Raw genomic sequence first — 26357 nt, 5'->3', positions numbered from 1 at the left:
ATCTTGAGTCGCGTAAAGGGTGTCAGTACCCGTTCGCGATTCAAACGGGAATGTGGGATTTCTCTTGAGACTCTGCAGGGGAAATAATTCTTATCTCACTGTGATTGCCGAATCTTGTGGTTTTACTCAAGTTGCGACGGGAAGCTTGGGGTCCTTCTCGAGTTGCGACAGGGACCTCAGGAACTTACTCGTGTAGTCCCTGGTAAGTCAGGTCTCCTTTCGTTCAGTAGGTAAACATCGGGATTGCTCTTGAGTGTGGAATGGGAATAGGGCCTCATCTAAACTTGACTCCATAAATTATGTTCTCGTCTCAAGTGCGGACAGCTATGTCAGGAAATGTCTGAGTCGCATAAAGGGTGTCAAGTACCATTCGAGTTTCATCCGGGAATGTGGGATTTTCTTCATAGTCTGCAGGGGAAATTTTCCTCTTCTCACCTTGAGTGCAGAATCTTGTGGATTTTCTCGAGTTCGGGCGGGAAGCTTGGGGTCCTTCTTGAGTTGTGACAGGGACCTCAGGAACTCGCTTGTGTAGTCCCTGGGAAGTCAGGTCTCCTTTAGTTTTGGTAGGGGAACATCGGGATTACTCTTGAGGCGTGGAATGGGAATAGAGCTTCATCTACAGTTGAGTCCATAAATTGTGTTCTCCTCTCAAGTGGGGACAGCTATGTCAGGGAATGTCTTGAGTCACATAAAATATGTCAATTAACCTTTCGCGTTTCAAGAGGGAATGTGGGATTTCTCTTGTGACTCTGCAGGGGAAATTTTTCTCATCTCACATTGAGAGCAGAATATTGTGGTTTTTCTCAAGTTGCAGCGGAAAGTCTGGGGTCCTTCTCGAATTGCGACAGGGATCTCAGGAACTCGATCGTGTAGTCCCTTTTTAAGTCAGGTCTCATTTCGTTTTGGTAGGGGAACCCGGGATTACTCTCCTTGCGTGGAATGGTAATAGGGCCTCATCTAAAGTTGAGTCCATAAAGTTTGTTCTCTTCTCAAGTGGGGACAGCTATGTCAGGGAATGTCTTTAGTCGCATAAAGGGTGTCAAGTACCTGTTCGAGGTTCAAGCGGGAATTTGGGATTTCTCTTGGATACTGAAGGGGAAATTTTCCTCATCTCACTTTGAGTGCCGAATATTGTGGTTTTTCTCGAGTTACGGCGGGAAGCTTGGTGTTCTTCTCGAGTTGCGACTGGGACCTCAGGAAGTCGGTCGTGAAGTCCCTGGGAAGACAGGTCTCCTTTCGTGTTGGTAGGGGATCACCGGGATTACTCTCGAGGCGTGGAATGGGAATAGAGCCTCATCTATAGTTGAATCCATAAATTGTGATCTCCTCTCAAGTGGGCACAGCTATGTCAGGGAATGTCTTGAGTCGCATAAGGCTGGTCAAGTACCCGTTCGAGTTTCCAGCGGGAATGTGGGATTTCTCTTGAGACTCTGCAGGGGAAATTTTTACATTTCACCTTGAAAGCAGAATCTTGTGTTTTATCTCAAGTTGCGGCGGGAAGTTTGTGGTCCTTCTCGAGTTGCGAAAGGGACCTCAGGAATTCGCTCGTGTAGTCACTGGGAAGTCAGGTGTCCTTTCATTTTGATAGGGATACATCAGGATTACAATCGAGGCGTGGAATGGGAATAAGGACTCATCAAAAGATGAGTCCATAAATTGTGGTCTCCTCTCAAGTGGGGACAGCAACGTCAGGGAATGTCTTGAGTCGCTTAAAGTGTGTCAAGTACCCGTTCACGTTTCAAACGGGAATTTGGGATTTCTCTTGAGGCTCGGCAGGGGAAGTGTTCCTCATCTCACCTTGAGTGCAGAATCTTGTGCTTTCTCTCGAGTTGCACCGGGAAGCTTGGTGTCCTTCTCGCGTGGCCACAGAGACCACAGGAACTTGCTCGTGTAGTCCCTGGGCATTCAGGTCTCCTTAGTTTGGTAGGGGAGCATCCGGATTACTCTCGACGTGTGGAATGGGAATAGAGCCTCATCTACAGTTGAGTCCCTAAATTGTGTTCTCCTCTCAAGTGGGGACAGCTATGTCAGGGAATGCCTTGAGTCGCATAAAGGTTGTCAATAACCATTCGACTTTCAAGCTGGAATGTGTGATTTATTCCTAGAAGGTGCAGGGGAAATTTTCCTCATCTCACCTTGAGGGCAGAATCTTGTGTTTTCTCTCAAGTTGTGGCGGGATGCTTCGCGTCCTTCTCGAGTTGTGACAGGGACCTCAGGAACTCGCTCATGGAGTCCCTGGGAAGTCAGGTTTCCTTTCGTTTTTGTAGGGGAACATCGGGATTACTCTCTTGGTGTGGAAGGGAAATAGGTTATCATCTAAAGTTGAGTCCAAAAACAGTGTTCTCCACTCAAGTGTGGACAGCTGTGTCAGGGAATGTCTTGAGTCGCATAAAGGGTGTCAAGCACCCGTTCGCATTTCAAGAGGGAATATGGGATTTCTCTTGAGACTCTGCAGGAGGAATAGTTTTCATCTCACCTTAAGTGCAGAATCTTGTGGTTTTTCTCGAGTTGCCGAGGTAAGCTTGGGATGCTTCTCGAGTCGCGACAGGGACCTTAGGAACTCGCTCCTGTAGTCCCTCGGAAGTCAGGTCTCCTTTCGTCTTGGAAGGGAAACTTCAGGGTTATTCTCGAGGCGTTGAATGGGAATTCGAAGTCATCTAGAGATGAGTCCATAAACTGTGTGCTCCTCTTCAGTATGGATGGCTTAGTCAGGGAACTTTTATGGTTGCAGAAAGGATGTCAAGTACCCGTTCGAATTTCAAGTGGGAATGTGGGATTTCCCTTGAGACACTGTAGCAGAAAATTCCTCATCTCGTATTCATGGTGGAATCTCGTGGTTTTTCACGAGTTGTGTCTGGAAGCTTGTAGTCGCTCTCGAGTTGTGACCATGACCTCATAACCTAGCTCTTTTTACTGCAGGAAGGTCAGGTGACCATTCTTGTTGCAAGGTGAGCTTCGGGATTACACTGGAGGCTTAGAATTTAAATAGGGCCTCATCTAAAATTGAGTCCATAAATTGTGTTCTCCTCTCCAGTGGGGACAGCTATGTCAAGGAATGTCTTGGGTCGCATATAGTGTGTCAGGTCCCGGTTCGAGTTTCAAGCCGGAGTGTGATTTCTCTTGAGACTCTGCAGCAGAAATGTTCCTCATCTCCCATTGAGGGGAGAATCTTGTTTTTCTCGAGTTGTGGCGGGAAGCTTGGGCTCCTTCTTGAGTTGCGAAGGGGACCTCAGGAAATCGCTCGTGTTGTCCCAGTGACGTCAGTTCTCCAATCGTGTTGGAAGTGGAACCTCGGGATACCGCTTGTGGCATGGAATGTGATTTAGGTCTCATCTTTTGTTGAGTCCGTTATCTGTGTGCTCCTCTCCACTGGGGATGGCTTAGTCAGGGAACTTTTTGTGTCGCAGAAAGGGTTTCAAGTACCCTTTTGAGATTCAAGCGGGAATGTGTGATTTCTCTTGAGACTCTGCAACAGATAGGTTCCTTATCTCAAATTGAGGGGAGAATCTTGTGGATTTTCTCGAGTTACGGCTGGAAGCTTAGGGTCCCTTTCAGGTTGCGACAGGGATCCCAGGAACTCACTCGTGTTGCCCCAGGGATGTCAGGTCTACTTTCCTATTGGAAAGGGTACTTCGGGATTTCTCTCGGGGCATCGAATATGAATTCGGCCTCATCTACAGCGTATTCCGTTAACTGTGTGCTCCACTCCAGTGGGGACTTCTTAGTAATGGTTCTTTTTGTTTCACAGAAATGGTTCTATGTACCCGTTTGGGGTTAAGCGGTAATGTGGGATTCCTCTTGAGACTCTGCAGGGGAAATTTTCCTCATCTCACCTTGAGTGAAGAATCTTGTGGTTTTTCTCGAGTTGCAACGGTAAGGTTTGGCTCCTTCTCGAGTTATGACTGGGAACTCAGGACCTCGCGCGTGTTGCCCCAGGGAAGTCAGTTCTCCTTTCGTGTTGGAAGGGAAACTTCGGGGTTATTCTCGAGGCATGGAATGGAATCGGAAGTCATCTAGAGATGAGTCTGTAAATTGTGTGCTCCTTTCCAGTAGGGACAGCATAGTCAGGGAACTTATATGGTTGCAGAAAGGGTGTCAAGAATCCGTTCGAATTTCAAACAGGAATGTGGGATTTCCCTTGAGACTCTGCAGCAAAAAATTCCTCATCACCCATTGATGGGGAAATCACATGGTTTTTATCGAGTTGCCTCGGAAAGCTTGGGCTCCTTCTCGACTTTCGACGGGGACATCAGGAAATTGCTCCTGTTGTCCCAGGGACGTCATGTCTCCAATCATGTTGGAAGGGGAACCTCAGGTATCCACTCGTGACGTGGAATGTGATTTGGGTTTCATCTTGTGTTGTGTCCGTTAATTGTGTGCTCCTTTGCAGAGGGGCGGCTTAGTCAGGGACCTTTTTGTGTCGCAGAAAGGGTTTCAAGTATCCTTTCGAGATTCAAGGGGGAATGTGTGATTTCTCTTGCGACTATTTAGCAGAAAGGTTCCTCATCTCGCATTGAGGGGAGAATCTTGTGGTTTTTCTCTTGTTGCGGCGGGAAGCTTCGGGTCGCTTTCGGGTTGCGAAGGGGATCGCAGGAACTCGCTTGTGTTGCCCCAGGGAAGACAGATCTCCTTTCCTGTTCTAAAGGGTGCTTCGTGATTTGTCTTGAGGAATGGAATGTGAATTGGGCCTCATCTAGAGATGAGTCCGTTAACTTTGTGCTCCTCTCCAGTGGAGATGGCTTAGTAAGGGTCGTTTTTGTGTTGCAGAAATGGTGTCAAGTATATGTTCGAGTTTAAGCGGGAATGGGGGATTTCTGTTGAGACTCTGCATGGGAAATTTTCCTCATCTCACCTTGAGAGCAGAATCTTGTGGTTTTTCCCGAGTTGCGTTGGGAAGCTTTGACTCCTTCTCGAGCTGCGACGGGGAACTCTTGAACTCGCTAGTGTTGCCCCAGGGAAGTCAGGTCTCCTTTCATCTTTTAAGGGAAACTTCGGGATTATTCTCGAGGCATGGAATGGCAATTGGAAATCATCTAGTGATGAGTCCATATATTGTGTGCTCCTGTCCAGTAGTGACGGCTTCATCATGGAACTTTTATTGTTGCAGAAAGGGTGTAAATTATCCTTTTGAATTTCAAGCGGGAATGTTTGATTTCCTTTGAGACACTGCAGCAGAATATTCCTCATCTCACATTGATGGCGGAAACTCGTCATTTTATCCAGTTGCAGCAGGAAGATTATAATGCTTCTTGAGTTACGACAGTGACCACAGAACCTAGCTCTTTTAACTTCAGGGAGGTCAGGTCACCTTTCTTGTTGCAAGGAGAGCTCTGGGATTATACTCGAAATGTAGAATGGGAATCGGGCCTCATCTAAATTTGAGTCCATAAATTGTGTTCTCCGCTCCAGTGGGGACAGCTATGTCAAGGTATGTCTTTGGTCGCATATAGTGTGTCAAGTCCGGGTTTGAGTTTCGAGAGGGAATGTGGGATTTCACTCGAGACTCTGCATGGGAAATTTTCCTCATCTCACCTTGAGTGCAGAATCTTTAGGTTTTTCTCGAGTTGCGGCGGGGAGCTTGGGCTCCTTCTCGAGCTGCGACGCGGACCTCAGGAACTCGCTCGTGTAGTCCCTGGGACATCAGGTCTCCTTTCCTTATGGTATGGGAACTTTGGGATTACTCTCGAGGCTTGGAATGGGAATAGGGCCTCATCTAAAGTTGAGTCCATAAATTGTGTTCTCTTCTCAAGTGGGGACTGCAATGTCAGGGAATGTCTTGTGTCCCAAAAACGGTGTGAAGTACCAGTTCGCGTTTCAAGCATGAATGTGGGATTTCTCTTGAGACTCTTCATGGGAAAATTTCCACATCAAACCTTGAGTGCAGAATCTTTTTGGTGTTTCTCGAGTTGCAGCGGGAAGCTTGGGCACCTTCTCGATTGCGACAGGGACTTCAGGAACTCCCTCGTGTTGCCCCAGGGATGTCAGGTCTCCAATCGTGTTGGAAGGGGAACCTCGGTATTCCGCTCGTGGCGTGGAATGTGATTTGGGTCTCATCTTGTGTTGAGTCCCTTAATTGTGTGCTCCTCTCCAGTGGGGACGGCTTAGTCAGGGAACTTTTTGTGTCACAGAAAGGGTTTCAAGTACCCTTTTGAGATGCAAGCGGGAATGTGTGATTTCTCTTGAGAATCTGCAGGAGAAATGTTCCTCATCTCGCACGAAGGGGAGAATCTTGTGGTTCTTCTCGAGTTGCGGCTGGAAATTGGGGTCCCTTTCAGGTTGCGACGTGGATCGCAGGAACTCACTCATGTTGCCCCAGAGAAGTCAAGTCTCCTTTCCTGTTGGAAAGGGTACTTCGGGATTTCTCTCGAGGCGTGGAATGTGAATTGGGCCTCATCTAGGGATGAGTCCCTAAAGTGTGTGCTCCTCTTCAGTAGGGATGGCTTAGTCAGGGAACTTTATTTGTTGCAAAAGAATGTCAAGTACCGGTTCGAATTTCAAGCAGGAATGTGGGATTTCCCTTGACACTCTGCAGCAGAAAATTCCTCACCTCGCATTGATGGGGGAATCTCGTGTTTTTTTCGAGTTGCGGCGGGAAGATTGTAGTCCCTCTCGGGTTGCAACAGTGACTTCGGAACCTAGCTCTTTTTACTTCAGGCAGGCCAGGTGACCTTTCTTGTAGCAAAGAGAGCTTCGGGATTACACTCGAGGCATTCAATGGGAATAGGGACTCATCTAAAATTGAGCCCATTTACTGTGTTCTCCTCTCTAGTGGGCCAGTTATGTCAAGGAATGTCTTGGGTCGCATATAGAGTGTCAAGTCCCGGTTTGAGTTTAAAGCGGGAATGTGGGATTTCTCTTGAGACTCTGCAGGGGAAATTTCAATCATCACACCTAGAGTGCAGAATCTTGTGGTTTTCCTTGAATTGCGGCGGGAAGCTTGGGTTCCTTCTCGAGTTGCGACGAGGACCTCAGGAAATCGCTGGTGTAGTCTCTGGAAGTCTGGTCTCCTTTCGTTTTGGTAGCGGAACATCGGGATTACTCACGAGGTGTGGAATGGGTATAGGTTCGAATTAAAACTGAGTCCATAAATTGTGATCTCCTCTCAAGTGGGGACAGCTATGTCAGGGAATGTCTTGAGTCGCAGAGAGGGTTTCAAGTACCCCTTCGCGTTTCAATCGATAATGTAGGATTTCGCCTGAGACTATTCAGGGGAAATTTTCCTCCTCTCACCTTGAGTGCAGAAACTTGTGGTTTTCCTCGCGTTTCGGTGGGAAGTTTGGGGTCTTTCTCGAGTTGGGAAAGGGACCTCAGGAATTGGCTCTTGTAGTCCCTGGGAAGTAGGTCTCCTTTCGTTTGGTAGGGAAACATTGGGATTACTCGCGTGGTGTGGAATGGGAATAGGTCCTTATCTAAAGTTGAGTCCATAAATTGTGTTCTCCTCTCAAGTGCTGACAGCTATGTTAGGGAATGTCTTGATTCGCAAAAGAGTGTCTAGTACATGTTCGTGTTCCAAGCGGGAATGTGGGATTTCTCTTGAGACTCTGCAAGTCAAATTTTCCTCATCTCACCTTGAGGGCAGAATCTTGTGGTTTTTCTCGAGTTGCGGCCAGAAGCTTGGGGTCCTTCTCGAGTTGCGACAGGGACCTCAGGATCTCGCTCGTGTAGTCCGTGGGAAGTCAAGTCTCCTTTCGTTTTGGTAGTGGAACTTCGGGATTACTCTCGAGGCGTGGAATGGGAATAGGGCCTCATCTAAAGTTGAGTCCAATATTTGTGTTCTCCTCTCACGTGGGGACAACTATGGGAGGGAATGTCTTGAGTCGCATAAAGGGTGTCAAGTACCCCTTCGCGTTGCAAGCGATAATGTAGGATTTCGCCTGAGACTATTCAGGGGAAAATTTCCTCATCTCACCCTGAATGCACAATCTTGTGGTTCATCTCGAGTTGTGGCAGGAAGCTTGGGGTCCTTCTCGAGTTGCGACAGGGACCTCAGGCACTCGTTCGTGTAGTCCCTGGAAGTCAGGTTTTCTTTCGTTTTGGTAGGGGAACTTCGGGATTACTCTCGAGGTGTGGAATGGGAATAAGGCCTCATCTAAAGTTGAGTCCATAAATTGTGTTCTCCTCTAAAGTGTGGATAGCTATGTCAGGGAATGTCTTGAATCAAACAAAGTGTGAGAAATACCCGTTCGCGTTTCCAGGGGGAATGTGGGATTTCTCTTGAGACTCTTCAGGGGAAATTTTCCTCATCTCACCTTGAGTGAAGAATCTTTTTGTTTTCCTCGATTTGCGACGGGAAGCCTGGGGTCCTTCTCGAGGTGCAACAGGGACCACAGGGACTCACTCATGTAGTACTTTGCAAGTCAGGCCTCCTTTCCTTTTGGTAGAGGAACATCGTGTTTACTCTCGAGGCGTGGAATAGGAATAGGGCCTAATCTAAAGTTGAGTCCATAAATTGTGTTCTCCATTCAAGTTGGGACAGCTATGTCAGGGAAGGTCTTGAGTCACATAAAGGGTGTCAAGTACCCGTTCGAGTTTCAAGCGGGAATGTGGGATTTCTCTTGATACTCTGGAGGGGATATTTTTCTCATCACACCTTGAATGCACAATCTTGTGGATTTTCTCGAGTTGCGGCCTGGAAGGTTTGTGTCCTTCACGAGTTGTGACAGGGCCCTCAGGAACTGACTCGTGTAGTCCCTGGGAACTCAGGTCTCCTTTAGTTTTGGTAAAGAACATTGGGATTACTTGCGAGGCGGGGAATGGGAATAGGCCCTCATCTAAATTTGAGTCCATAAATTGTGTTCTCCTCTCAAGTGGGGACAGATATGTTAGGGGATGTCTTGAGTCGTATAAAGGGTGTCAAGTTCCGCTTCTAGTTTCCAGCAGGAATGTGGGATTTTTCTTGAGTCTCTGCAGGGGAAATTTTCCTCATCTCACCTGGAGTGCAGAATCTTGTGGTTTTTCTCGAGTTGCGGCGGGAAGCTTGGCTTCCTTCTCAAGTTGCGACAGGGATCTCAGGAAATCGTTCGTGTAGTCCCTGGGAAGTCAGGTCTCCTTTCATTTTGGTAGGGAACATCGAGATTACTCTCTAGGCGTGTAATGGAAATAGGTCCTCATCTAAATTTGAGTCCATAAATTATGTTCTCCTCTCAAGTGGGGACAGCTATGTCAGGGAACGTATTGAATGGCACAAAGGGTGTCATTTCCGCTTCGAGTTTCAAGCGGGAATGTGGGATTTCTCTTGAGACTCTGCAGGGGAAATATTCCTCATCTCACCTTGAGTGCAGAATCTTGTGGTTTTCTCGAGTTGCGGCGGGAAGCTTGGGGTCCTTCTCGAGTTGTAACAATAAATTCAGGAACTCGCTCGTGTAGTCCCTGGGAAAGCCAGCTCTCCTTTCGTTTTGGTAAGGGAACATCGGGAACACGAGGCGTGAAAAGGAATAGGTCCTCGTCTAAAGTTGAGTCCATAAATTGTGTTCTCCTCTCAAGTGGGGACAGCTATGTCAGGGAATTTCTTGAGTCACATAAAGGGTGTCAAGTACCCGTTCACGTTTCAAGTGGGAATGTGGGATTTCTCTTGAGACTCTGCAGGGGAAATTTTCCTCATCACACTTTAAGTGTAGAATGTTGTGCTTTTTCTCGAGTTGCGGCGGGAAGCTTGGGGTCCTTCTCGAGTTGCAACAGGGACCTCAGGCACTCGCTCGTGTAGTCCCTGGGAAGTCAGGTCTCCTTTCGTTTTGGTAGGGGAACATCGGGATTACTCTCATGGCGTGGAGTGGGAAAAGGGCCTCATCTAAATTTGAGTCCATAAATTGTGTACTCCACTGAAGTGGGGACAGGTATGTCAGGGAATGTCTTGAGTCGCATGAAGGGTGGCAAGTACACGTTCACGTTTCAAGAGGGAATGTGGGATTTCTCTTGAGACTCTGCAGGGGAAATTTTCCTCATTTCACCTTGAGTGCAGAATTCTTAGTTTCTCTCGAGTTGCAGCGGGAAGCGTGGGGTCCTTCTCGAGGTGCAACAAGGATTTCAGTGACTCGCTCTTGTAGTCCCTGGGAAGTCAGGTCTCCTTTCGTTTTAGTAGGGGACATCGGCATTACTATCAAGGCGTGGAATGCTAACAGGGCCTCAGCTAAAGTTGAGTGCATAAATTGTGTTCTCTTCTCAAGAGGGGACAGCTATGTCAGGGAATGTCTTGATTCGCAAAAAGGGTGACAAGTACCTGTTCGCGTTTCAAGCGGGAATGTGTGATTTCTCTTAGAATCTGCATGCGGAATGTTCCTCATCTAACCTTGAGTGTAGAATCTTGTGGTTTTCCTCGGGTAGCGGCGGGAAGCCTGGAGTCCACTCAAGTTGCGACAGCGACCTCAGGAACCCCCTCATATAGTCCCTTGCAAGTCAGGTCTCCTGTCCTTTTGTTAGGGGAACATCAGGATTACTCTCAAGGCGTGGAATGGGAATGGGGGCTCATCTAAAGTTGAGTCCATAAATTGTGTTCTCCTCTGAAGAGCGGACAGCTATGTCAGGGAATGTCTTGATTCGCATAAAGGGTGACAAGTACCCGTTCACGTTTCAAGCGGGAATGTGTGATTTCTCTTAGAATCTGCATGGGAAATGTTCCTCATCTAACCTTGAGTGTAGAATCATGTGGTTTTCCTCGAGTAGCGGCGGGAAGCCTGTGGTCCTCTCGAGTTGCGACAAGGACCTCCGGAATTCGCTCATGTAGACCCTTGCAAGACAGGTCTCCTTTCCTTTTGTTAGGGGAACATTGGGATTACTCACGAGGCGTGGAATGTGAATAGGGGCTCATCTAAAGTTGAGTCCATAAATTGTTTTCTCCTTTCAAGTGGGGACAGCTATGTCAGGGAATATCTTGAGTCACATAAAGGGTGTCAAGTGACCGTGTGCATTTTTTGCGGTACTGTGGGATTTCTTATGAGACTCTACAGGGTAAATTTTCCTCATCTCACCTTGAGTGCAGAATCTTTTGGTTTTTCTCGAGTTGCGGCGGGAAGCTTGGGGTCCTTCTCAAGTTGCGACAGGGACCTCAGGAAAACGCTCGTGTAGTCCCTGGGAAGTCAGGTCTCCTTTCATTTTGGTAGGGGAACATCGGGGTTACTCTCGAGGCTTGGAATGGGAACAGGGCCTCATCTAAAGTTGAGTCCATAAATCGTGTTCTCCTCTCAATTACGGACAGCTATGTCAGGGAATGTCTTGAGTCGCATAAAGGGTGTCAAGTTATGCTTCTAGTTTCAAGCAGGAATGTGGGATTTCTCTTGAGACTCTGCAGGTGAAATCTCACCGTGAGTGCAGAACCTTTTGGTTTTTCTCAAGTTGCGGCGGGAAGCTTGGGTTCCTTCTCACGTTGCGACAGGGATCTCAGGAAATCGCTCGTATAGTCCCTGGTTACTCAGGTGTCCTTTCGTTTTAGTCGGGAACATCGGGATTACTCTCTAGGCGTGGAATGGAAATAGGTCCTCATCTAAATTTGAGTCCAAAAATTGTGTTCTCCTGTCAAATGGGGACAGCTATGTCAGGGAATGTCTTGAGTCGCATAAAGGGTGTCATTTCCGCTTCGAGTTTCAAGCGGGAATGTGGGATTTCTCTTGAGACGCTGCAGGGGAAATATTCCTCATCTCACCTTGAGTGAAGAATCTTGTGGTTTTTCTCGAGTTGTGGCGGGGACTTTGGGGTCCTTCTCGAGTTGCAACAGGGACATAAGGAACTCGCTCGTGTAGTCCCTGGGACGTCAGGTCTCCTTTCGTTTTGGTAGGGGAACATCGGGGTTACTCTCGAGGCATGGAATGGGAATAGGGCCTCATCTAAAGTTGAGTCCATAAATTGTGTTCTCCTATCAAGTGCGGACAGCTTTTTTAGGGAATGTATTGAGTCACATAAAGGGTGTCAAGCACCCGTTCGCGTTTCAAGCAGGAATATGGGATTTCTCTTGAGTCTCTGCAGGCGAAAATTTCCTCATCTCACCTTGAGTCAAAAATCTTGTGGTTTTTCTCGAGTTGCGGCAGGAAGCTTTGGGTCCATCTTGATGTGCAACAGGGACCTCAGGAACTCGCTCGTGTAGTCGCTGGGAATTCAGGTCTCCTTTCGTGTTCGAAGGGAAACTTCGGGATTAATCTCGAGGCGTGGAATGGGAATTGGAAGTCATATAGAGATTAGTCCGTAAATTGTGTGCTCCTGGCCAGTAGGGACGGATATTCAGGGAACGTTTATGGTTGCAGAAAGGGTGTCAAGCACCCGTTCGAATTTCAAATGGGAATGTGGTATTTCCCTTGAGACTCTGCAGCAGAAAATTCCTCAGCTCGCATTGATTTGGGAATCTCGTGCTTTGTATCGAGTTGCGGCGGGGAGCTTATGGTCCATCTGGAGTTTGACAGGGACCTCAGGAAATCGCTCGAGTAGTCTCTGGGAAGTCAGGTCTCCTTTCGTTTTGGTAGGGGACCATCGGGGTTACTCTCGAGGCGTGGAATGGGAACAGGGCCTCATCTAAAGTTGAGTCCATAAATCGTGTTCTCCTCTCAAGTGGGGACAGCTTTGTCAGGGAATGGCTTGAGTCGCATAAAGGGTGTCAAGCACCCGTTCGTGTTTCAAGCGGGAATATGGGATTTCTCTTGAGACTCTGCGTGAGAAAATTTCCTCATCTCACCTTGAGTCAAAAATCTTGTGTTTTTTCTGGAGTTGCAGCGGGAAGCTTTGGGTCCATCTTGATGTGCGACAGGGACCTCAGGAACTCGCTTGTGTAGTACCTGGGAAGTCAGTTCTCCTTTCGTGTTCAAAGGGAACCTTCGGGATTACTCTCGAGGCGTGGAATGGGAATAGGGCCTCATCTAAAGTTGAGACCATAAATTGTGTTCTCCTCTCAAGTGGTGACAGCTATGTCAGGGGATGTCTTGAGTCACAAAAGGGTGTCAATTACCCCTTCGCGTTTCAAGTGGGAATGTTGGATTTCCCTAGAATCTCTGTAGGAGAAAATTTTCTCATCTCACCTTTAGTGCTGAATCTTGTGTTTTTTAGCGAGTTGCGGCGGGGAGGTTGGGGTCCTTCTCGAGTTGCGACAGCGACCTCAGAAACTCGCTCGTGTAGTCCCTGGGAAGTAAGGTCTTTTGTTAAGGTAGGCAAACAAAGGATTACTCTCGAGGCATGGAATGGGAATAGGGCCTCATCTAAAGTGGGGTCCATAAATTGTGTTCTCCTCCTTATTGGGGACAGCATGTCAGCGAATGTCTTATGTGGTATAAAGTGTGTCAAGTTCCCGTTCTCGTTTCAAGCGGGAATGTGGGATTTCTCTTGAGACTCTGCAGGGGAAATTTTCCTCATCTCACTTTGAGTGCAGAGTCTTATGGTTTTTCTCGAGTTGCGGCGGGAAGCTTGGGGTCCTTCTCGAGTTGCGACAGAGACTTCAGGAACTCGCTCTTGTAGTCCCTGGAAAGTCAGGTCTCCTTTCTTTTTGGTAAATGAACATCAGGATTCCTCTCGAGGCCTAGAATTGGAATAGGGCCTCATCTAATGTTGAGTCCATAAATTGCCTTCTCCTCTCAAGTGGGGAGAGCTACGTCAGGGAAAGTCTTGAGTCGCATACAGGGCGTCAAGTACCCTTTCGGGTTTCAAGCGGTAATGTGGGATTTCTCTTGAGACTCTGAAGGGGAAATTTTCCTCCTCTCACCTTGAGTGCAGAATCTTGTGGTTTTTCTCGAGTTGCAGCAGGATGTTTGGGGTCCGTCTCTAGTTGCGACGGGGACCTCAGTAAATCACTTGTGTAGTCCCTGGGGAGTCTGGTCTCCTTTCCTGTTGGAAGGGAAACTCGGGATTACTCTCGAGGCCTGGAATGGAAATTGAAATTCATATAGATATGAGTACGGAAATTGTGTGCTCCCCTCCAGTAGGGACAGCTTATTCAAGGAACGTTTACGGTTGCAGAAAGGGTGTCAAGCACCGTTCGAATTTCAAGCGGGAATGTGGGATTTTCCTTGAGACTATGCAGCAGAAAATTCCTCATCTCGCATTGATTTGGGAAGCTCCTGCTTTGTACAGCGTTGCGGCGGGAAGCTTGTGGTCCTTCTCGAGTTGTGACACGGACCTCAGTAACTCGCTCGTGTAGTCCCTGGGAAGTCAGGTCTCCTTTCGTTTTGGTAGGGGAACATTGGCATTACTCTCGAGGTGTGGAATGGGAATAGGGTCTCGTCGAAAGTTGAGTCCATAAAATGTGTTCTCCTCTCAAGTGGGGACAGCTTTGTCATGGAATGTCTTTAGACGCATAAAGGGTGTCAAGCACCCGTTCGCGTTTCAAGCGGGAATGTGGGATTTCTCTTGTGACTTTGCAAGTGAAATTTTCCTCATCTCACCTTGAGTGCAGAAGCTTGTGGTTTTTCTAGAGTTGCGGCGGGTATCTTGGGGTCCTTCTCGAGTTGCGATGGGGACCTCAATGACTCGCTCGTGTTGCCCCAGGGAAGTCAGTTCTCCTTTCGTGTTGGAAGGAAAATTCGGGATTATTCCCGAGGTGTGGAATGGTAATTGGAAATCATCTACTGATGAGTCTGAGTCCGTAAATTGTTTCCTCCTCTCTAGGAGGGACAGGTTATTCAGGGAACTTTTATGGTTGCAGAAAGGGTGTCAAATACTCGTTGGAATTTCAAGTGGCAATGAGGGATTTCCCTTGAGACTCTGCAGCAGAAAATTTCTCATCTTGTATTGATGGGGGAATCTCGTGGTTTTTATCGAGTTGTGGTGGGAAGCTTGTGGTTCTTCTCTAGTTGCGACAGGGACCTCAGGAACTCGCTCGTGTAGTCCTTGGGAAGTCAGGTCTCCTTTCGTTTTGTAGGGGAACATCCGGATTACTCTCAAGGCGTGGAATGGGAATAGGGCCTCATCTAAAGTTGAGTCCATAAATTGTGTTCTCCTCTCAAGTGGGGACAGATATGTCAGGGAATGTCTTGAGTCACATAAAGGGTGTCAAGTACCCGTTCGCGTTTCCAGCGGGAATGTGGGATTTCTCTTGTGACACTGCAGGGGAAATTTTCCTCATCTCGCCTTGAGTGCAGAATCTTGTGGTTTTTCTCAAGTTGAGGTGGGAAGCTTGGGGTCCTTCTCGAGTTGCGACTTGGATCTCAGTAACTCGCTCGTGTTGCCCAGGGAATCCAGGTCTCCTTTTGTGTTGGAAGGGTAGCTTCGGGATTATTCTCAAGGCGTGGAATGGGAATTGGAAGTCATATAGAGATGAGTCCGGAAACTGTGTTCTCCTCTCCAGTAGGGATGGCCTATTCTGGGAAATTTTATGGTTGCAGAAAAGGTGTCAAGTACCCGTTCAAATTTCAAGCAGGAATATGAGATTTCCCTTGAGACTCTGCAGCAGAAAATTCCTCATCTCGCATTGATGGGGGAATCTCGTGGGTTTTATCGAGTGGCGACGGAAAGCTTGTAGTCCTTCTCGAGTTGTGATAGGGACCTCAAGTACTCGCTCGTGTATTCCCTGGGTAGTCAGGTCTACTTTCGTTTTGGTAGGTGAACATCGGGATTACTCTTGAGGCGTGGAATGGGAATAGGGCCTCATCTAAAGTTGAGGCCATATATTGTGCTCTCCTCTCAAGTTGGGACATCAATGTCAGGGAATGTCTTGAGCCGGATAAAGGGTGTCAAGTACCCATCGAGTTTCAAGCGGGAATGTGGGATTTATCTTGAGACGCTCCAGGTGAAATTTGATTTTTCTCGAGTTGCGGTAGGAAGCTTCAGTTCCCGCTCAAGTTGCAATGGGGACCTCTGGACCGTGCTCGTGTTGCTTCAGGGAAGTCATTTCCCTTTTTGTGTTGGAAGGGGAAATTCGGGATTACTCTGGAGCCATTAAATGGAAATAGGGCCTCATCTGGATTTGAATCCATAAATTGTGTGCTCCTCTCCAGTTGGGACGGCTATGTAAGGGAACTTTGTGAGTCGCATAAAGGGTGTAATGTATCCGTTCGAGTTTCAAGTGTGAATTTGGAATTTTTCTTTAGATTCTGCAGGAGAAATGTTCCTCATCTCGCATTCATGTGGGAATGTTGTCATTTTCCTCGAGTTGGGGCGGCGAGCTTGGGATTCCTCTCGAGTTGCGAAGGGGAGCTTAGGAATTCGCTCGCGTTGTCACAGGGAAGTTAGATCACCTTTGATTTTTGAAGGGGAACCTCAGATTTCCTCTCCAGGATTCGGAGAGAAATAGGGCCGCATGTAGTTTTTTGTTAGTAAATTGTGTGCTCCGCTTCAATGTGGAGGACTATTTCGTGGAAGTTTTTGGGTCGCATAAGGGTGTCAAGTACACATTCGAGTTTCCACAGGGAATTTGGGATTTCTCTTGAGACTCTGCAGCGTAAAATTCTTCATCTCTCTTTGGGGGATAATTATCCGGTGTTTCTCGAGTTGCAGCGGGAAGCTTGGGGTTTGTCTCAATTTGCGACGGGGACTTCAGGAACTTGCTCATGTTGCCCCACGGACGGAAGTCAGGTCTCCTATCGTGTTGGGAGGGGAACCTCGGGATTCGAGTCGAGGTGCAGCAGAGGAATAGGGCCGCATCTAGCGTTGAGTCGGTCAACTGTGTGTTCCTTGCCAGGGGCGACAGGGACCTCGGGGTTGGTCTCAAAATTCACCTGGGGTGTCAGGCCTCTTCTTTTATTCAGACATGGAACTGCGCTTTCCTCTCGAGGTGTTAAACGGCTGTTAGGCCACATTAGAGATGAATTTGTACCTGGAGATTGTATCGAATATGCTCACGGAATCAGATCTCCACTCGTCTTGTGAGCTGATTCTCGAGGATACATTTGAATATGTGAGTAGAGTCACACAATATCTCGAGTATGGCGTGACATCTGTACCTTTTCCATTTGTGTTTTGAAAACCTGGGGATCCTCCCGAGTTTCAAATTGGTACCCGCCTCCTCATACTTTGCCACCAGAACGTCCGGATTCCATTCCAGAGAAAGTAGAGGAATCGACTCTCATTTGGAAAAGAGGAATGGAAATCGGGCAATTTGTCAGTGTGGCAGATAACTCGGTGTTCCTCTAGATTGGGGCTGTGTATGTCGGCTTAATTTGTGAGTCTCATAAAGCATGTTAAGTAACCTGTCTTGTTTCAAGCGGGAATGTGGAATTTCTCTTGCGAGTCTGCAATGGAAGTGTTCCTCATCTCGCCTTGAGGGCAGAATCTTTGTTTTCTCTCGAATAACAGCCAGAAGCTTCGGCTCCCTGGAGAGTTGTGCTGGGGACCTCAGGAACTCGCTCGTGTTGCTTCAGGGAATTCATTTCCCCTTTTGTGTAGGAAGGGGAACTTTGGGATTACTCTGCAGCCGTTAAATGGGAATAGGGCCTCATCTCGAGTTGAGTCCGCATATTGTGCTCCTACCCAGTGGCAACCGCTATGTTGGGGAACTTTTTGAGTCGCATAAAGGGAGTCAAGTATCCGTTCCAATTTCAAGTGAGAATGTGGGATTTCTCTTTAGATTCTGCAGCAGAAATGTTCCTCATCTCCCATTGATGGGGAAATTTGTCGTTTTCCTCGAGTAGCGGTGGAAAGGTTGGGGTTCCTCTCGAGTGGCGACCGGGACCTCAGGAATTTGCTCGCGTTGTCCCAGGGAAGTTAGCTCTGGTTTGCTTTTGGAAGAGGAAACTCAGGATTTCTCTCCAGGATCGGGAGAGAAATAGGACCTCATCTAGGGTTGTGAAAGTAAATTGTGGGCTCCGCTTCATATGGACGGCTATGTCGGGGAAGTTTCTGGGTCACATAAAGTGTGTCAAGTACCCGTTCGAGTTTCAAGCCGGAATGTGGGATTTCTCTTGAGACTCTGCAGCGAAAAAGTTCCTCATCTCCCATTGAGGGGATAATTTTTGGTGTTTCTCGAGATGCGGCAGGAAGCTTGGTGTTCTTCTCCAGTTGCAATAGGGACCTCAGAAACTTGCTCCTGTTGCCCCAGGGAAGTCACGTGTCCTATTCTGTTGAAAGGGAACCTCGGGAATCCTCTCGAGGTCAGCAGAAGTATATGGCGGCATCTAGTGTTGAGTCGGTCAACTGTGTGTTCCTCGCCAGGGGCGACAGGGATCTCGGTGTTGTTCTCAAATTTAACCTGGGGAGTCAGGCCTCGTCTCTTGTTCAGACATGGACCTGCGCTTTCTTCTCGAGTTGTAAAATGGGTGTTAGGCCACATTAGACTTGAACTTGTACCTGGAGATTTATCGAGAATGCTTGGGGAATCAGGTCTCCACTCATGTTGTGAGTTGATACGTGAGGATATATTTGAATCTGTGCAGTAGAATCAGACAATATCTCGAGTGGATGGCGACATCCGTACCTTTTCCATTTGTGTTTTGAAAACCTGGGGACCCTCCCGAGTTTCAAAGTGGTACCCGCCTCCTCATACTGGGCGACAGGATCGTCTGCATTCCATGCCAGAGAAAGCAGAAGAATCGACTATCATCTGGAAAAGAGGACTGTAAATCGGGGCAATTTGTCATTGTGGCAGATAACTCGGTGTTCCTCTCGATTGGGGCTGTGTATGTTGGTTTAATTTTTGAGTCGCATAAAGATGTTAAGTCACCTGTCGAGTTTCAAGCAGGAATGTGGGATTTCTCTTGCGAATCTGCAACGGAGTTGTTCCTCATCTCGCGTTGAGAGCCGAATGTTTGGTTTTTCTGGAGTGGCGGCGGGAAGCTTGGGATCGATCCCTCTGGAGTTTCCCCCGGTTCCTCAGGAACTCGCTCGTGTTATTTCAGGGAAGTCATTTCTCCGTTTATGTTGGAAAAGGAACTTCAGGATTACTCACGAGCTCTTTAATGGGAATAGGGCCTCATCTCGAGTTGAGTCCATAAATTGTGTGCTCCTTTCCAGGTGGGACAGCTATGTTAGGGAATTTTGTGAGTCGCATAAAGGGTGTCAAATATGGGTTCGAGTTTCAAGTTCGAATGTGGGATTCGTCTTGAGATTCTGCAGCAGAAAATTTCCTCATCTCGCATTGATGGGGAAACGTTTTCATTTTTCTCGCGTTGCAGTGGATAGGTTTGGCTCTATCTCGAATTGTTACAGGGACCTCAGGAACTATTTGGCGTTGTCCCAGGGAAATTAGGTCTCCTATCCTGTTGGAAGGGGAACATCCAGATTTCTCTGGAGGTGCGGAGGATGAATAGGGCCGCATGTATTGTTTTGTAAGTAAATTTTGTGCTCTACTTCATGTGGACGGCTTTGTTGGGGAATTTTTTGGAAAGCATAAAGGATGTCAACTACCCGTTCGAGTTTCAAGCCGGAATGTGGGATTTCTCTTGCGAATCTGCTATGGAAGTGTTCCTCATCTCGACTTGAGGGCAGAATCTTCTGTTTTTCTCGAGTGGCATCGGGAAGCTTGGGCTCCCCTGGAGTTTCCCCGGGTACCTCAGGAACTAGCTCGTGTTGCTTCAGGGAGGTCATTACCTTTTTATCTTGGAAGGGAAACTTCGGGTTTACTCTCGACCCGTTAAATGGGAATAGGGCCTCATCTCGAGTTGAGTCCGTAAATTGTGTGCTCCTCTCCAGTGGGGAAGGCTATGTTAGGGTACTTTTTGAGTCGCATAAAGTGTGTCAAGTACCCATTCGACTTTCATGCGGGAATGTGGGATTTCTCTTGAGATTCTGCAGCAGAAATATTCCTCATCTCGCATTGATGTGGGAATAATGTCGTTTTTCTCGAGTATTGGCGGAAAGATTGGGCTTCTTCTCGAGTTGCCACGGGGACATCAGGAACTCGCTCGCATTGTCCCAAGGAAGTTAGGGCTCCTTTGATTTTGGAAGGTGAACCTCAGGATTCCTCTTCAGGCTTAGGAGAGGAATAGGGCTGCATGTAGTGTTTTGTAAGTATATTTTGTTCTGCGCTTCAATTTGGACGGCTATCTCTGGGAAGATTTTGGGTCGCATAAGGGTTTCAAGTACCTGTTCGAGTTTCAAAAGGGAATTTAGGATTTATCTTGAGACTCTTCAGGGGAAAAGTTCCTCATCTCTCATTGAGGGGATAATTATCTGGTGTTTCTCGAGTTGAAGAGGGAAGCTTAGGGTTCTTCTCGAGTTGCGACGGAGACCTCAGGAACTCCCTCGTGTTGCCTCACGGAAGTCAGGTCTTCTATCGCGTTGGAAGAGGAATCTCGGGATTCTACTCGAGGCGTACCAGAGGAATATGGTCGCATCTAGCATTGAGTCGGGAAACTGTGTGTTCCATGCCAGGGGCGACAGGGATCTTGTGGTAGCTCTCAAAATTCACCTGGGGAGTCAGGCCTCTTCTCTTTTTCAGACATGAAAATGCGCTTTCCTCTCGAGTTGTAAAACGGCTGTTAGGCCACATTAGAGATGAATTTGTACATGGAGATAATATCGAATATGTTTGGGGACTCAGATCTCCACTAGTCTTGTGAGTTGATCCTTGAGGATACATTTGAATCTGTGCAGTAGAATCACACAATATCTCGAGTAGGTGGTGACATCTGTACCTTTTACTTTTGTGTTTTGAAAACCTGGGGATCCTCCCGTGTTTCAACGTGGTACCCGCCTCCTGGTACTGTGTGACCAGAATGTCCGGATTCCATTCCAGTGAAAGCAGTGGAATCGACTCTTATATGGAAAAGAGGACTGGAAATCGGGGCAATAAATCATTGGGGCAGATAACTCGGTGTTCCTCTCGATTGGGTCTGTGTATGTCGGTTTAATTTTTGAGTCACATAAAGGATGTTATGTAACCTGTCGGGTTTCAAGCGGGAAAGTGGAATTTCTCTTGCAAAGCTGAAACGGATGTGTTCCTCATCTTGCCTTGAGGGCACACTATTTGGTTTTTCTGGAGTGGTGGCGGGAAGCTTGTGCTCCCTCTGGAGTTTCCCTTGGTAACTCAGGAACTCGCTCGTGTTGCCTCAGGGAAGTCATTTCCCCTTTTATGTTGGAAGGGTAACTTCGGGATTACTCTCCAGCCGTTAAATGGGAATAGGGGCTCATCTCGAGTTGAGTCGGTAAATTGTGTGCTCCTCTCCAAGTGGGATAGATACGTTAGGGAAATTTGTGAGTCGCATAAAGGGTGTCAAATACCCATTCGAGTTTCAAGTTCGAATGTGGGATTTCTCTTGTGATTCTGCAGCAGAAAATTTCCTCATCTCGCATTGATGGGGAAACGTTTTCGTTTTTCTCGAGTGGCAGCAGACAGTTTCGGCTCCCTCTCGAGTTGCGACCGGGACCTCAGGAACTCCCTCGCGTTGTCCCCGGGAATTTAGGTCTCCTGTCGTGTTGGAAGGGTAGCATCCGGATTCCTCTCGAGGCACGGAGGAGGAATAGGGCCGCATGTAGTGTTGTGTACATAAATTGTGGGCTCTGCTTCAATGTGGACGGCTCGGCTATGTAGGGGAAGTTTCCGGGTCAGATAAATGGTGTCAAGTACCCGTTGGAGTTTCAAGCAGGCATGTGGGATTTCTCTTGAGATTCTGCAGCGGAAAGTTCCTCATTTCGCGTTGAGGGTTAATTACCTGGTTTTTCTTGAGTTGCGGCCAGAAACTTGGCATTCTTCTCGAGTTGCAACGGGTACTTCAGGAAGTCGCTCGTGTTGCCCCAGGGAATTCAGGTCTCCTTTCGTGTTGGAAAGGGAACCTCGGGATTCCACTCGAGGTGCAGCAGATAATAGGGCCGAATCTAGCGTTAAGTCGGTCAACTCTGTGTTCCTTTCCAAGGGCGACATGGATCTCAGGGTTTTTCTCAAACTTCACGTGGGGAGTCAGCCTTCGTCTCTTGTTCACACATGGAACTGCGCTTTCTTCTGGAGTTGTAAAACGGGTGTTAGGCCACGTTAGAGTTGAATTTGTACCTGGAAATTGTACCGAGCAGACGCGACGCGAGCGACGCCGGCCCCGGCGGCGCAGACGCGACGCGAGAGACGCCGGCCCCGGTGGCACAGACGCGACGCGAGAGACGCCAGCCCCGGCGCAATGAACCACACAAAGAGGTGCGGCCGTGAGGAGCTACCCCACGCCTGAGGCCAGGGCCGGCGGCCGAGAGGAGCTACCCCACGTCCAACAGGCGGTGGCTGCGCTGGCGCAGGAGGGCCGAGAGGAGCTACTCCACGTTCAAGGTCAGGAGGGGCGGCCTTGAGGAGATACCCCTCGTCCAAGGTAAGGTACAGCAGCTGCACTTTGCTGGGGTGGCTGTGAAGAGATTTTCCACGACCAAGGTAAGAGAAACCCAAATAAGACGGTAGGTATTGCTAGGGGGCACCAGAGGGCAGACAAACTGAAATCATAATCACAGGAAACTAGCCGATCTGATCACATGGACCACAGCCGAATGTGGTCCACTGGAGAAGGGAATGGCAAACCACTTCAGTATACTTGCCTTGAGAACCCCATGAACAGTGACAAAGGGCAAAATGATAGGATACTGAATGAGGAATTCCCCAGGTCGGTAGGTGCCCAGTATGCTACTGGAGCTCAGTGGAGAAATAACTATAGAAGGAATAAAGGGATGGAGCAAAAGAAAAACCAATACCCAGTTGTGGATGTGACCAGTGATAGAAGCAAGGTCCGGTGCTGTAAAGAGCAATATTGCGTAGGAACCTGGAATGTTAGGTCCATGGATCAAGGCAAATTGGAAGTGGTCAAACAGGAGATGGCAAGAGTGAACGTCGACATTCTAGGAATCAGTGAACTAAATTGGACTGGAATGGGTGAATTTAACTCAGATGACCATTATATCTACTACTGTGGGCAGGAATCCCTTAGAAGAAATGGAGTAGCCATCATGGTCAACAAAAGAGTCCGAAATGCAGTACTTGGATGCAATCTTAAAAATGACAGGAGGATTTCTGTTCGTTTCCAAGGCAAACCATTCAATATTACAGTAATCCAGGCCTATGCCCCAACCAGTAATGCTGAAGAAGCTGAAGTTAATCGGTTCTATGAAGACCTACAAGACCTTTTAGAACTAACACCCAAAAAAGATGTCCTTTTCATTATAGGGGACTGGAATGCAAAAGTAGGAAGTCAAGAAACACCTGGAGTAACTGGCAAATTTGGCCTTGGAGCACGGAATGAAGCAGGGCAAAGGCTAATAGAGTTTTGTCAAGAGAATTCACTGGTCATAGCAAACACCCTCTTCCAACAACACAAGAGAAGACTCTACACATGGACATCACCAGATGGTCAACACCGAAATCAGATTGATTATATTCTTTGCAGCCAAAGATGGAGAAGCTGTATACAGTTAGCAAAAACAAGACCAGGAGCTGACTGTGGCTCAGATCATGAACTCCTTATTGCGAAGTTCAGACTTAAATTGAAGAAAGTAGGGAAAACCACTAGACCATTCAGATATGACCTCAATCAAATCCCTTATGATTATACAGTGGAAGTGAGAAATAGATTTAAGGGACTAGATCTGATTGATAGAGTGCCTGATGAACTCTGGACGGAGGTTCGTGACATTGTACAGGAGACAGGGAACAAGACCATCCCCATGGAAAAGAAATGCAAAAGAGCGAAATGGCTGTCTGCGGAGGCCTTACAAATAGCTGTGAAAAGAAGAGAAGCGAAAAGCAAAGGGGAAAAGGAAAGATATAAGCATCTGAATGCAGAGTTCCAAAGAATAGCAAGGAGAGATAAGAAAGACTTCCTCAGTGATCAATGCAAAGAAATAGAGGAAAACAACAGAATAGGAAAAACAAGAGACCTCTTCAAGAAAATTAGAGATTCCAAGGGAACATTTCATGCAAAGATGGGCTCGATAAAGGACAGAAATGGTATTGCCCTAACATAAGCAGAAGATATTAAGAAGAGGTGGCAAGAATACACAGAAGAACTGTACAAAAAAGATCTTCCCGACCAAGATAGTCACGATAACGTGAACACTGACCTAGAGCCAGACATCTTGGAATGTGAAGTCAAGTGGGCCTTAGAAAGCATCACTACTAACAAAGCTAGTGGAGGTGATGAAATTCCAGTTGAGCTATTACAAGTCTTGAAAGATGATGCTGTGAAAGTGCTTCACTCAATATGCCAGCAGATTTGGAAAACTCAGCAGTGGCCACAGGACTGGAAGAGGTCAGTCTTCATTCCAATCCCAAAAAAAGGCAATGCCAAAGAATGCTCAAACTACCGGACAATTGCCCTCATCTCACACGCTAGCAAATTCATGCTCAAAATTCTCCAAGCCAGGCTTCAGCAATATGTAAACCGTGAACTCCCAGATGTTCAAGCAGGTTTTAGAAAAGGCAGAGACACCAGAGATCAAATTGCCAACATCCGCTGGATCACGGTGAAAGCAAGAGAGTTTCAGAAAAACATCTATTTCTGCTTCATTGACTATGCCAAAGCCTTTGACTGTGTGGATCACAATAAACTGTGGAACATTCTGAAAGAGATGGGAATTCCAGACCACCTGACCTGCCTCTTGAGAAACCTGTATGCAGGTCAGGAAGCAACAGTTAGAACTGGACATGGAACAACAGACTGGTTCCAAATAGGAAAAGGTGTACGTCAAGGTTGTATATTGTCACCTTGCTTATTTAACTTCTATGCAGAGTACATCATGAGGAACGCTGGGCTGGAAGAAGCACAAGCTGGAATCAACATTGCTGGGAGAAATATCAATAACCTCAGATATGCAGATGACACTACCCTTATGGCAGAAAGTGAAGAGGAACTCAAAAGCCTCTTGATGAAAGTGAAAGAGGAGAGTGAAAAGGTTGGTTTGAAGCTCAACATTCAGAAAACAAAGATCATGGCATCTGGTCCCATCACTTCATGGGAAATAGATGGAAAAACAGTGGAAACAGTGTCAGACTTTGTTTTTTTGGGCTCCAAAATCACTGCAGATGCTGATTACAGCCATGAAATTAAAAGACGCTTGCTCCTTGGAAGGAAAGTTATGACCAACCTTGATAGTATATTAAAAAGCAGAGACATTACTTTGCCAAACAAGGTCCGTCTAGTCAAGGCAATGGTTTTTCCCGTGGTCATGTATGGTTGTGAGAGTTGGACTGTGAAGAAGGCTGATCACCGAAGAATCGATGCTTTTGAACTGTGGTGTTGGAGAAAACTCTTGAGAGTCCCTTATACTGCAAGGAGATCCAACCAGTCCATTCTAAAGGAGATCAATCCTGGATGTTCATTGGAGGGACTGATGCTAAACCTGAAACTGCAATACTTTGGCCACCTCATGCGACGAGTTGACTCACTGGAAAAGACTCTGATGCTGGGAAAGGTTGGCGGCGGGAGGAGAAGGGGACGACGGAGAATGAGATGGCTGGATGGCATCACCGACTCTGTGGACATGAGTTTGAGTGTACTCCGGGAGTTGGTGATGGACAGGGAGGCCTGGCGTGCTGTGATTCATGGGGTCGCGGAGAGTCGGACACGACTGAGCGACTGAACTGAACTGACTGATGCTTGGGGAGCCAGGCCTCCACTCGTCTTATGAGCTGATACTCGTGGATACATTTCAATCTGTGAGGTAGAATCACACAATATCTCGAGTGGGTGGTGACTTCCATTCCTTTTCCATTTGTGTTTTGAAAACCTGGGGATCCTCCCGAGTTTCAAGGTGGTTCCCGCCTCCTCGTACTGTGCGACCAGAACGTCCAGATTGCATTCCAGAGAAAGCAGAGGAATCGACTCTCATCTGGAAAAGAGGACTGGAAATTGGGACAATTTGTCAGTGTGGCAGATATCTTGGTGTTCCTCTATATTGGGGCTGTGAATGTTGGTTTAATTTCTGAATTTAATAAAGGATGTTAAGTAACCTTGCGAGTTTCAAGCGGGAATGTGAAATTTCTCTTCCGAATCTGCAACGGAAGTCTTCCTCATCTCGACTTGAGGGCAGAATCTTTGGTTTTTCTCGAGTGGTGGCGGGAACCTAGGGCTCCCTCTGGAGTTTCCCCTGGTATCTCAGGAACTCGCTCATGTAGCTTCAGAAGGTCATTACTTTTATGTTGGAAGGGGAACTTCGGGATTACTCTCGACCAGTTAAATGGGAATAGGGCCTCATCACTAGTTGAGTGCATAAATTTTGTGCTCCTCTCCAGGTGGGACAGCTACGTTAGGGAACTTTGTGAGTCGCATAAAGGATATCAAATACCCGTTCGAGTTTGAAGTTCTAATTTGGGATTTCTCTTGAGATTCTGCAGCAGAAATTTTCCTTATCTCGCATTGATGGGGAAAGGTTTACGTTTCTCTCGAGTTGCAGCGGACAGCTTTGGCTCCCTCTCGAGTTGCAACCGGGACCTCAGGAACTCGCTCGTGGTGCCCCAGGGAAGTCAGGTTTCCTATTCTATTGGAAGGGGAACCTCGGGATTCCACTCGAGGTGCAGCAGATAATAGGGCCGAATCTAGCGTTGAGGCGGTCAA

The sequence above is a fragment of the Moschus berezovskii genome, chromosome 14 (genome assembly GCF_049115385.1).
Source record: "Moschus berezovskii isolate FMDL1 chromosome 14, NW_MosBer_1.0, whole genome shotgun sequence".
NCBI lineage: Eukaryota > Metazoa > Chordata > Mammalia > Artiodactyla > Moschidae > Moschus > Moschus berezovskii.
This window is presented reverse-complemented; position numbering follows the sequence as displayed.